Source organism: Sinohyriopsis cumingii, unplaced genomic scaffold, assembly GCF_028554795.1.
Source record: "Sinohyriopsis cumingii isolate HCF-2022 unplaced genomic scaffold, ASM2855479v2 utg002490l, whole genome shotgun sequence".
NCBI lineage: Eukaryota > Metazoa > Mollusca > Bivalvia > Unionida > Unionidae > Sinohyriopsis > Sinohyriopsis cumingii.
The window spans coordinates 289,818-304,297 of record NW_028316229.1 but is presented as its reverse complement, the minus strand read 5'-3'; positions in this window follow the sequence as shown (position 1 = coordinate 304,297).

Here is a 14,480-nt window from a genome sequence, read left to right as displayed (position 1 = left end):
AATAATTATGATGATAAACGATACACCGTTGACGGAATTAACACGTTCGCGTTTGGAAATGTGAACATTTCCGGTGATGAAATTTGAAATACCTTTACGTGATGAAACAAAAAAAAATGATTTCCAAACTTGTCTCAGTAATAATTAACGAGTTGTTTGACAGTGGAACCACAAGTGTAATTGTTGAAAGTGACGACGGTGTTTTATTTTTAGATAATGTGCCAGTGAAATTTAAACCAGATTGTGAGTCTTATTCGCTAATAAAAACTACTACAAATATAACTATTGAAGAAATTTCACGTGAATGCTATTATGACACGCATGAGAAATATAAGGCATTTCCGTGCCACGAGGTGTTTTCAGATTGTCTCTGTGTAAATGATTTCTAGAAATCTTTGATTTCCAAAGAAATCTTTGATTTCCAAAGAAATCTTTGATTTCCAAAAAAAATAATTAAAGAAAAAATATCCTAATAAAATGGCAAATATCGGAGAAGCACTTACAGCTCGACTAGCTCGAGAACGACTTGCTGCGATTAAGAAATATCTCCCAGTTCGGGATAGAGTTCGAGCAAAATTACAAGCGCGGCAGCAAGCTCGAGAGGATTTTGGTATTGGCGTGGAAGAGTTATTTAAGCCTGTGACAACTGCTACTAGTAAAGTAGTAACTTCAATTAGCGGCACACCTGCGGGTTCTCTGATGGAAAAGTTTAAACAACAGGAGAAAACTCTGAAGGATATTTCTGAAAAATTAGACACGCTAAAAGACCTGGAGTTAAAACCCGAGTTGGAAAAACCTGTACGAGAAAACGTGCTCTTGATAGAAAAGTTTAATAAAAATATCGTTGAAAAATTTAAAAAGATACCGATAGAAGATCTCCCAAAGGCTATTTACGCAGGTACTTTTAATAAACGGCTTTTTCTTCGCGAAGAGTTCTCAAAAGTGCCTAACGATACTTTCGTGCGTTGGCTTTACCGGATCTATTTTAATAAAGAGCAGGCAAGAAACAGTGATAAAGTCTTTCAAAAACTAATGAGTGAGTTGCAGCGGATTGATAAAGAACAATCTCAAGCACTACCGCAGGGAGACCTAGATGAGGACATAGTCGAGGACACAGTCGAGGACATAGCCGAGGACACAGTCGAGGACACAGTCGAGGACATAGTCCCGGACACTGATATACTTTCACAACTAATTCCACAAACGGGTCAGGGCACAGTCGAGGACACAGTCGAGGACACAGTCCTAGATCAGCAAACAGACTCAGATAAAAAAATTGGGATGGGATATTATCTATACTGCCCTGATAGCGTTTACGGCGATGTAACACGGTTGGAAGTTCTCTTTGGAGGAAAACGGGCAGGAAACAACTCTCGCGAAATCATAAATGAGGCTGCAAGCATCTGTCAGCGATTATTTCAGAATAAAGTAATGGATATAAAAACTTACCGTGCGCTTCTTGAAGAACTCATAGAAGATTAACTGAAAAATAATTATGATAAGAAATTTTGATACGATTAATAACCGTTAATTATGACCATCAAAAATTACCGCTGTGGGATTGTTACTATAATTGTGAAACATAAGATTGACAACGCCAACGAAGCGATCTGGCACTTCCACTATTACAGAAAAAATAACGAAAGGGTTATTCCCAACAGGCATAATTATTTTTTACTGTTCCAGGCATAATTCCTGGATATGATTTTTTATCGCTGATATATCGTTGTAGAAAATACTTGGAGGCTGCTACTGGGTTACCGCGTGTTTCTGTCTTCGGACGCTTAAATTTTTTTTATTATTTTTTTTTTATTATTATCAGTAATTGGTTTGATTATTTTTTCTTTTTATTTTTTTCTTTTATTTTTATAGATGCCAAACCGAGCTAAATACTTGTCCGCGGTACAAGTTCAAGAAATAGTACGCGCGCGTGGAAAAGATCAGCCAAAAAACATTGCAGCAAAATATGGTATTGGACTGGCACGGTTGTATAAAATTTGGACTGATGCTTCCCCGGATAAGAAATTTCCTGCTGGACTAGCTGGCACTGCTGCGGGAGAAAATTTAACCGCGCAGATGAAAGATTTGCAGGATGAAATCGATAAACAGACGGCGCAGCGAGATAAGCTCCGAGATGAGCTAAATAAGCATAAAGAAGTCAACAAAAAATTAGCTGCGCGGATAGATTCTCGCCAGAAGCTTATTGCGGTGCAGACCGCGAAACTAGTTGGATTAGAAGAAAAAGAAAAAGAAATCAGTAAATTTCTTGAAGACTGGAATATAAAAAACAAAAAGTATATCGCAGTCGTTAACGCCGTCACTGAAAACGAAAAATTGATTAAAGACCAAGATGATAAAATTCGCGAGCTTGAGGCGATAATTGCTGACAATAACAAACTCCTTGAAGAAAAACGAGAAACTGAAGAAGAAATTCAACAAGCGTTGAGTGAGGAAACTGAGGTTGAGCAGCAACTTGATGCGGCTTACACGCGGGCTAAATCTTTTGGTGTAAGGTTTGAAGATTTGTACGATGATCCCTTCCACTTTTAGCGTTTCCGGTAACTCAAAAAAATTAGCGTCAGAATCGCAAAAACAGCCTTGTACGGCGCCATTTGCTCGAATGAGTTAAATTTTTATTTCCCCGTGGAGGCGTCAGATCGCCGAAATAAGAGAAACTTACTGGTCCAGAAATCCCAACTTGGGAATGGTCCTCCAGGGGTGGTTTTATAAGGTTTAGAATGCAGAAATAAGGGTTCGTTAAAAGACCATTTTTAGTTAAAGTGGTCCAGAACCCGCCTTTCTCTACTACTGATTTATTTCTTTAAAATCCGCATTTCCTTTTTAAAGATTAGCTTTCATTTATTATTAATTTGTTTGCTGCTTTCATCCCTGTTTCGTGACACTGATGATCCTGTCTGTCTCTGCTAGGCAGTTTTTGCTGATGTATCATTTCCTCTCGCTCTTTTTTAAAAGGCCACTTGTTTGGAGTGGTGTTCCTTCTCTTTCTTTTTGAGAGGGCTTAGGAGTCATGTCATCGAAACGTCTTAGAATGGAAGAAACAAGTCTGGTATAATACCACCGACATCCTGGTGGACTAAGATGGACTCCATCTCTATCCAAATACAGGTTACGAAAACCTGTCATTCTATTGTAAAATATCCTGCTACTAGTAGAAAACACACGATGCAACTTGTAATTTACTTGTCGCACCAAACGGCAATATTGACCACGGGTCATTCCTCGTGGATGAATCCTGGGAAATAAAGAACCCACTATTACATATTGAACTCCATGTTCAATATAAATCCGACACAACTGAATTAATTGCGAAATTATGGGCATATTATCAACAGTTCCAATTTCATTCTCTCCCAACTGAATATAAATAATATCAGGAATCGGGTCCAAAAGAGTAGGTTGGTTTAAAAAACTGCAAACTCTTGCTCCAGACCTACCATCCATAGTAATCAGCAAATTGTTTGGCTGATGACACATCAAAGGTAAACCCGGTATCCGAGAAAGACGAACAGTAACACTATGACCTATCAAATGGACGTACATTTTACAACTGGTGACAAACAGTCCCAACTGAAACAGAAAATCCAATGGATATGTAATAAGGTTTGACACTATGTTGTACACAACCTATACACAACAATTGAAAGCTCCAAGTACTACGGTACATCAATCAAAACTTAATACATCTCAATTCCCTGTTTGACAAACGGGGAATGTGAGAATTACTCCAGATATGATACACGTATTAAGATGTGTTCAAACTAAAACTAAAAGAATCCTTTATTTCAAAAAGTATCCAAATACCCCTAGTATGCTAAGGCATATCTTAAAAGTCCGTCACACCACATACAAACATATATACACACTTATTATTTTTATACTTACTTAAGAGAAGACCAGAATTATGTGATCTAGATAATGCCAATATAAAAAATACGTATAAAAAAAAAAAGGAGGCGAGAAAGAAAATAAAATAATAATAAATGGGATTAAAGGACTCTGGCAAAGTCAACTAATTAAAAAACATTAAAAGAAAAAGGGGAAGGAAATTGGCCCATGACATTAATATGTCACTGGGGCAATAGTACGACCCTAAATCAGAAGACCAAAATTCTGGAACTCGGACCTCTAAATCCCTAATGGAGGTCAGAAAGTACATAAGCTTTGGCTTCATGGGATTAAAAAAACTCACAAATATGATGATAAAAAAGAAATAAACCCTGCAAAATTTATACTTAACATTATTGTTTTCAAACATTAACATATACAGACATACTTATGGGAGGAAAGGGTCATCCCACACCAAACACACTTTTTAGATATAATCAGGGTGTCACTTCTAACCAGCTCTATGTGCTGGGATGGGGCTAAGGAGTGTCAACAACAGGAGTCATGTTTGGTTATTAAACCTTCTGTATTTCTGAGGTTTTCTAGTTTCATATGTAAACTCTGCAATTCCATGATTTCATTCTTTTGGATACCTGTTTTCTCATCCCTTTTCATAATGAGAGTCTAGATCTCCCTCAGTAATTTTGATTAACATTTTGAATGTGCCATTTTTGGTACTATGTTCTTGTTGAATTTCTATCTTCCCCTTAAGCTGTTTCATTCTCTATTGCTAGGTTGTCTTTACGATATTTACTGTTTCCTCTTTTATTCAACTTTTGGAGTTTACTTCTTTACTTTTGGTGTTGTGTTTTGTATTTTGTCCTCTTTTTCACATTGGGAAATTGCTTTTTCATCTCGGTTTGTTCTGCCCCTTAGTTGCTGCTGATCTGTGTGTTTCATTCTCTATCTCATCCTGGACGTTTGGACAGGATGTAATAGGGCATGTTTTGTTTTTTACTAGTTTCTTTATTCTACTTTTTTCCTTTATAAATTTTTTCTTTATGTTTTTCTTTTATTTTGTTTCATAGTTTAAGTAGTCCCATTCTAGGACCTTTGAGCCTAGCCTGTTTGAGGTTCATTCCCTAGTTTTATTTCGGTTTCTGTTTCCTGCACTTCCAGATTCACATTTGTGCCTGGGTTTGAATAATTTCCATCCCCCATTCCCTCTGTGTTTTCTTTAATCTGATCTAAGGTTGAATTTTGTTCTTTACCCATGTTTGCCAGTTTTTATTCATTCTGTTATTCAGTTTGGTTTTGTAATTTTTTGTGGGTGGTCCTGTTCTGTCTTCTGACTTGTTTCCAGGTCAGGGTCTGGTATTTTTTTCAAAATTCTATAATAAAAATACAATTTGCATGTTTGCATATTCAGACAAAAAAAAAACAGTAAGACAAAAAAACAGTGAAACAAATATGGCCACTTCTTCACTGTCTCTGTGTCATGTAAGATTCATCAGATTCATTTTCAGGATCTACCCAAGAGGATTTTTGAGGATTTTTAAATGATATAAAGAATACAGATGCACTCAATACTCAACAGAAATATTAAATTGAAATAGATTCAACCTACCAAGATTGTGTGATAGAAGAATAAAACATGGCTGACTCCTCCTCATCCTTCCAAGCTTTCACTTCCAGGCTTTTTTAAAATCCAACATAATATGTAGAGTGTAACAATCACGTCTGACTCAAAAAAGATTCCAACAATCAAGAAAGTCAGGGATGAGAATCTACACTTCCAGCAGGGACACTCACATAATGGACACTCATCTATAAATCCATGGATACAGATTCTGTCACAGTAACTCTCTACATTACAACTGGTAAAATTCATGTACAAGGTCCAGGCTACACAGAATGGGTAAATTATTTTATCAACACTTGTCAGCAAATGGTAGATAACACAAGTTTGAAATTAATTACCTCTCAGTCAAGGGCTTCAACACCCATCACTGAAGCCCACAGATCTCACAATCTGGTCAGCAGTAACACAGCTTTAAATGAAATAAGCCAGATTGCAATCAATGTGGAGGAAACTCCAGAACTCCACTTTATGATAGGTGAAACAAATTCCTTTGAGTTCCATGGAACCCATAACCAGACTTGCACAGTGCTTAGTAATGATAGGTAATCTCCAGGCCCAAGTATAAAGGTTAGAACAGGAACTCTCTGCACTAAAATCAGAGTCTACACAGCATTCAAATGGATAAATCAGGTCTAAAAAGAGTGTGTCAGAAAACAGACAATGCAATACAGAACATGTCAAAGGAACAAAACACAAGTGCATGTCAGGGCACTCAGACCATACCAAAACCAGATATTAGCAAAAAAACATACACACAAACAGATGCAACCACACCAATTAAACAAGATGAGTCTCTTTTACAGGTATTAGATGGGCAGTGCCAAAAATCAGTTAAAAAAGCACATACTGTAAACACTGGCCATCATGTGTCTCACTCAACATCAAATCTAGGTACAGAAGGAACTGCTCTAAAGACAACCTCCAATCACCCACAGCATGAAGCTAAATTAAATACAAATACTAAATACAGCAGTCACCAAACTCTCAGTCAGTCTAGTCATGGAAATCAAGAAGTCCAAGCAATGTATCTGAATCTCCCACTTGTCAAAATCAGCAACATAATTAAAGAGATTTCTTCTCATATAATCATTAATAATAAACAGAGTAACAACTAGAGGATTATATAAAACTGATGTAAAAACCCACAGAGGTTCAGCTATTAATACTATTACAGAAAAAATATTGGAAATGGATATGTCACCATATCATACTGTAATTCTTCTCATTGGTGGCAATAATTACAGTAATGGCCAATCTTTGAAGGGCATTGAGGATGATTATGAAAGCTTGTATGCCATCAGGTCCAAAAACACAGAATGTAAAATAATCATCTCAGGTCTGCCGCCAAGAAGGGATGTACTTATGACTCCACTAAATCATAGCCTAAGTACGTTGTGTGAAAATTTCCAAATACTCTTTGTTCTGCAATACAGGACTTTCTTCAAAGTCAGTCGAGTGAACATACCAGCTAGACCCAATCCACTTCTCCAACAGAGGTACTGCCTTGCTTGTTTAGAATATAGACCAGTACATAAGACTTATAAAAGGGGTTAGGCATGAGTCATACAACTGCTTGTATTGTGGAGAGCATGGTCATGTAACACAGCGGTGTCTGCATGGAAAACAGATTCGTTACCATCTTTGTAATGAAATAGGACATACCCAGTAATCAAAAGTTGTTCACATACCAACAGGTAGAAGGTAATGATGTACAGGCCTATGCAACACATATCCAGCAAGCAACAAAATACATTAGAATATGTGTATACTTTCAATGTAATTATAATTCTATAAACAGATTTCAGGTACTATCTGATTTGTGTACAAAGTGCAACTTGTTAACATGTAAACAATACTGTTAAGTTACTTCTCCCTCTGAGGCCCCCCAAGTGTCTAATATGTCAATGTCTTCTTGTAGGTATGTAAATCCATTCCATTCCATTCCAATCACGGGTTCCGAACCACACAGACTGTATGTTGTTTGATCATCAAGCTGTCTATGGCAATTCTTTTGACCACCAAATCCAACAATGAACCACCAAATCCAACAATGAACCACCACAAGGAACGAAGAAAGAAGAACAAGATAAAGGACAAGAACTCAACAATAGTAGCCCGCCTAGCAGTCAACACAGAAAGGACTAAAGGATCAAACAAGCCCCTTCAAACAAAGGAATACGTAGTAAGGTAGAAACATTTACTCTCTGTGCTGTTTTATAATAGACTCTTATTACCTTCCCCTTTTGTCTTCTTTTTCACGAGTTTACGATCTACACCTAACAACTATTTTTTGATATGATGTATGATGATGAAAGATTAAAGTCGCCTATGCAACTAAGTGCTTTTGCAACTGGTTAAGTCTCGAATGTTGAGATTTTTAATTGGTTGGGTTTGTAGGTGTGAACCTACAAACCCGCGTTTATATCACGCTTCTTAATTAATGTCTGGAAGTGGCAAAGTCGGAAATGTATCAAGGAAAAGGCACACAAACCCAAACAACAATTTCAATCCGACAACTAATCAGAGCGTTTTGTAAATTCAGTTAGTTTTACCATAGTTAACACTAAATATATCACAAAGTTAGTCAACCAAAGAATTCAATTACCAATCAGTCTTGGGTTTACAAACCTGGTTCTCCCACGCAAAAGTACAAGCCAAAATTTTCAATTTTCAAACCGATTTAGTTTTCAGCAAGTTAGAAAATCAACCAAAGGATACAACTACCAATCGGGTTCAGGTTTACAACCCTGGTTATCCCACGTAAAAGTATGAGCCAAGTTTTCCAATGTTCAATCCTATTTAGTTTTGTAGCTCCATACACCAAGCACAGCACACTAGCAGCCCCAAAACGCCAGGACTTATTATTATTTCAAATCAAGTCCAGTTTTACTAATGGACAATATAAAAAAAAACAATAATGTGTAAGCCACCTGTTCAATTAATCAAATATAGTAGGTTGGAGAATTTCAAATATGACTCATTTGTTAGTAAGTTGGAATTTTGTGTACTGAGTGTACATATGATTTGTTATTAAATACCAATCAGTTGAGTCAAATTGACTTGTGTGCATTTTCATCATGCATTGAAAAGGATAGATGAATTTTTAATGGCGGTTGCCGAATGGATCAAATTTGGTTATTAGATAGAGATATTGTCAAAAAAGGTTCTCGAGCCAAACTGACAAACAAATACATTGTCCTTAAACAAGTGATACGTCTTGTACTAGCATTTACTTGGAAGGAGTCCTTACATATTCTCAAGCCCTGGAAATTCCCTGTAAGATTCTCGGTTATAGGATAATACAACAATGCCAGACCATTTTTATCTCCACTTTAACTTAACACTAGTTATTTTTTATTTTCCCACCATTTTTTCCTTAAACAGGTGCTAGGACCCACGCTAGTATATACCTGGACTGAGTCCTTACATATTTTCCAAGCGCCTGAAAATCACTGTGAGATTCTCAGTTACTGGAAAACCTAACAATACTTAAGCCACTATACCCCAACCCTCTTATCTAAACTCAACCCATCTTTGGCGAAAAACTCCAAAACTGGTACTAGGAATCACACTAGTAAACACATGGGCAGAATCCAAGCAAGATTTTAAACTCTAAAAAACGAATGCGTAGATTTTCTCCCATAGGAAAAAATCACCAATCTTTTAACAGAAACTCCAAGAACGCTCTACCCACTTATCCTGCTATATACATCAACATATAACCATAAATTAATTAAACATAAAACATCAAATTTAGTTTTCAAGCGAACCAGATTAATCCCTAGAATCATTTTCCATTAGCTAAACTTACCTAAAACTAAAGATCATATTTAAAAAAAAAAAAAAAAAGGAAAATCTTGGAAGAAAAGATTTCCATTTTATTGTATCTAAAAACCATATCTTTTAACTAAACCTAGCATAAACCCAATATGGCACAAGTAAGGTAGACTAACAAAATGGTGCTCAATGCTAAAAAGAATCAACCTCTCAGGAAAACGTCCCACAGCAATCAACCAGCTAACACACATATGAACATTTGTAGCTCAACATTACTAAAAGGCCAACTGGACACTAGTGTAAGCCCATCAACAAAACACATTCACCAAAAAAATCTCATTTTCGCAACTAGCACCACTTCCAATTTACTAAGTGCATCCATGAATGAATTAAGCCCAGAATTAACAATAACTTATAAAGATCCCAACAAGACCTATGAATATTTGGAAATAGATGACACCATACCCACACTCTGTGTGGAAAATATGACCAAAAACTCACCCCCATTCAACCAAAACATAAACACAAAAACAACTCTACTACCAGCGAAACAAATTGCTCCAAATACCCCACTCAAAACAACCAATTGGACTCAAAATAACCAAAGAGCAGAAAGCTACAATAATTCCACCCCATAAGCAACCAAGACAAGGTAGAGACAAAAACACAATGGCAAATTAAAATGAGAAATCTCCAACCAACCCAAATCACCAAATTACTGACCCCTTCCCAACACAACCCCTTCCCCAATTCTAATAGTCAGGAAGTCAACAACAAAAAAGAAATAATCCATATTCCTGGCCCATCAGGGACCATATCAGGGAGTAGAGATACCAACAAACTCAATAAGGAAAAATCTACCAAATCAGACCACCTCTCCAATAAAGACAGTCCCAATGAAAAAATCACCTACAAAGGAAAAGGGAAGCTTCCCATGAAATCTAAAACTCCAACCAACCCAAATCAAGATAGGAATCAAAACACAGGGGCAAACAACTATCAACACAATACTCTTGAAGTAAAACCCAAATACCATTATACACAAATTATACATCAGTAGCAGGGACAAACAACTACTTCACCCAAGCACCAACAGTATCTTAGGAGCCCTGTCTAGAGCACAACTGGGGCAATGCAGACTGGTAAGACCAAACACTGATTATTTGTTGTCCAATGCAGCACTCTATCTAGGTGGAAAAATTCCTGCAAATAGAAAGCACAGGCCACTGTGAAGTGTCAAATTTTGAATTGCAGTAAACTTTAAACATTTGAGCTACTAACCCTAACCGCATGATAGGAACCTATGTCCACTTATCATTTTTTCAAAGGGAAATTGTTACGCACTGTCATTCACAGATTCTAAGCTGTCTAAACCTGATGAAAGGAATTATTTCTTTGGGGAAAAATTAGTGACCGCTGCCTACGATTGGGCAGAATAAATTTGGGCATACATTTTAGAGCAGTCAGACTATAAAGTGATGATTTTAGTCGACATTCTTTAGTCTAAAAATTTTCTGGAAGAGGAAACTTTGTCGACTCTGTGGAAAGTGTAAAGAGAATAGTGCTTTCCTCACAAAACAAGAAAGGGACCCGGTGGCCGTCTTGTAAAAAGAAAGACAGGGTTTAGTGCTAGGATGCAAAAGTTCTAAAAGAGAACAGCAGTAAGGAAGTTCTAAAAGAGAACAGCAAAAAGGTACGCAATTTTAGTTTCACATAATATTCCATTAATTGATTGTTTGTTTATGCAAATGTGTTTGCTATCACTAGGTTTCCATATTATGTATCGTTTATTCAGTTCATGAAAATTTGTTGATGCTATGCTACAGTTGTTATGCAATTTATTTTATTCAGTTTATGGAAATGTGTTGATGCTAGAGTTGTTACGCAATTTATTTTATTCAGTTTATGGAAAAGTGTTGATGCTAGAGTTGTTACGCAATTTATTTTATTTAATTTCATGGAAACTGTTGATGCTAGAATTGTTATGCAATTTACCTTTTAATTTTACAGTTATTAGTTCATTGGTAGAATTAATTGCATGCAATCCAAATTTTCATATGTGTAGGTTTTCATAGGGTTATATGTAATAACTTCCTTTGATTGTTAGGACGAAACAGTTTATCATGAGGTAAAGATACTTACCTAATTATATCTGATTTTTTAATGTTTGAAAAATCTTGTAGGTTAAGGATTGCTGTAAGTTACAATTTGTGAATTTCATGCAGTAGTAAATGAACATGTAAAAGAATATGGTAATATTTGATAGACACTCGCGTGGTAATTTAAGACCCACCACTGGAAGCAAGGTCAATGTCTTACTGTACTAAGTTAGAATTTACACAGTGTGTGGATAGCAACATGCTCTGAATAACATAAGTAAATTTTATGTACCTTTAAAGAGTGGGGTATACAGAATTATGGGGTGATTTTGTCCTTTAAGGAACAATTTTCTGAGATAAAGATGGAACAGTCTGAAGACAGAAGTCCAAGGAAAAGAAGGACTAGGTCAGAATAAAAGGACCAGAAACTCCATGAAGGGGCAAAACATAGAGCTTAGGAAGGATGAACTAGGAGACATTGATATATGGTCCAGACAGGAAGGTGATGCAAATCAGTCGTGGACATTGCACTCTTTTCACCTCTCATTTCGATGATGAAATAAATCCAAATTAGACACACCTATTGTAGTAAATGGATATAATCTAATTTGTATTGTAAGTACCTTTATTAATTTGTTCTAATTAAATTTGTTATTTTCTTGTCAAATGGGGATCATGTTGCTTTATGTCTTCCCAGTATTCTTACTCAGTTCTATGTTGAAATTGCATTCTTCTTTCACTCCTGCCGGGCTATATTATTGAGGGAGGTCATCTTTTAGATAATTCCAGCCAAATCCAATTAACCACCCCTCTTACTAAGAAGGCGATGTTACAGCCACATAAAAATTAAAGTAGAAAGATATTACAAAATACAAAATTACAAAATAAAAGATATAAACTTGTTAGCCCAAACCCCAGCCACCCAAAACCACAACTGAACCTAAAACTAATAATCATAATAATAATAATGATAATAATGATAATAATAGCCTTATTTAAAGAGGGTAACACAATTAGATAGGAACTAATCTACCTTGAGGGCCTCGTACAAAGGATTTTTTTTATAGCTGCATCTCTGAAGCCACTGGATATATTGGGTTTGGAAGAAGGAAATAGAGTGGGCATTTCTAATCTCAACTGGAATACTATTCCAGAGCAGAGTTCCAGAGTATCGGAAACTTTTTTTGTAGATAACTCCTTTATTGGTTTGGGAATTTTATACTGTTTGGTAGACATGGATTGCAGGTGGGGAGTATTACCAGGTAGCCTATACTGGAATTGTGATCGTAAAGATTAAGGAGCACTATTATGGGATATCCTGTACAATAATTTGGCTTTTCTCAATCAGATTCGGTCTTTAATAGGTAATATTTTTAACTTACCAGCTAAATTTTCCTTGTTTTCTTTCTGGATTGATATTAGCCCTAATGCTCGTTTTTAAAGATATGCCAGCTTTGCTATGTTTTTATCATTTGAATTACCCCATACTGTATTACAGTAGTCAAGATAAGGTTGTATGTAACCGTTATAAAATAGTTTTCTGTGCCTTTCAGGGAGAAAATGTCTTATCCTACTGAGAAGCCATAAACTTGAATTGACTGTTTTTACTGATATATTTGATATGTTCAGTCCATGATAGGTTATTATCTACCAGAACACCAAGTAGTCTGTCATGACAGACCATTGGCAAATTTTTATCCTTCCATGTCAGACGTAGTTCATCACTATCAAGATTTGTCCTTCTCTGCCGTGTTGAGATAAGTAATATTTTAGTTTTACCAGTGCCGAGTGGTCTAAAGTGCTCTCTGTTACGGATCACTGCCATCTCACCTCTGTCTGCGTAGGTTCGAGTCTCGGATTCGGCCAATGTGGGTATGTGAGAAAGCTTGCCAGTAGCTTCTCGAGGGTCGGTGGTTCTTTCCGGGGTATTCTCGGGTTCTTCCTCCACCATTAATACTGGCCGCCATGTATAGCCTATCGTGTGCTGAAAAATGGCGTTAATCCCTACAACAACAAAAAAAAAAAAAGTTTTACCAGTATTTACCACCATGCCATTGCATGTGCACCAGTTTTCCAGTTTGCTTAGGGCATTCTGTGAAGAAATTTAGAGTTCATGCTTTGTGTTTTGCATGTCTGACAATGTTGTGTCATCTGCATAGAGATCTGTAGATGATATTGAGTCTCTTAGTAAAAATAGCAGGTCATTAATAAATAAAAAAATAGTAATGGACCTAGAATTGAGCCTTGTGGTACTCCATATCTAATTGTTCCAGGTTCAGACAGAACATTATTTATGTAAACATGTTGTGTTCTTTCACTTAAGTATGAAGTAAACCATCTAATTGTTCTTTCATCACATTGGTATATTTTCTGTTTCTTCAAAAGGATTTCATGATCCACGATGTCAAAAGCTTTCCTGATATCTACAAATACAGATCCTATAATTCGACCTTGGTCAAGTGCTTGAAGCCATTTATCAGTTAGGGAGTTCAAGGCAGTCTCACAGGAATGTTTCTGTCTAAAGCCTGATTGATTAGGGTGTAACAGCAAGTGTTTGCTTAAATATGACGTGAATGTGTCATGGACATGTTTTTCAATCAATTTGGACAAGTTTGGTAATACTGAGAATGGTTGGTATACGCCATCCTTAGAACCAGACTTGTGAATAGGAGTTACTTTTGCAGTTTTCCATATTTTGGGGACCGATGAGGTTGCAATAATTAAATTAATTATGAATGTTATGCTATCTACAATAGCAGAGACAGAAGATTTAATGGGTCGTGGACCAATCTGATCAAGTCCTGTAGCTTTCTTGGTATCAAGTTCACTGAGACATTTTTTTAAAAAAAGTTTTTTGATACTGGTGGGATAGAGAAACATACATGTACCTCCTTAGAGATTTTGCTGCTGCAGAACTTTTTCAGTTCATTAAGTTGTTTTCTATCACTGGTTCATTGAAGACTTTCCAAATGGAGTTTGTATTGCTCTTTTTGTTTTCAAGCAATGATTGATAATAAGTTTTTTTTTATAGCTTTTTTCATCATACTTGTTATTTTATTTCTCCATACTTTATATTGCGCATGGTTTCCCATAGCCTTGAATTGGTCTCATGTTTT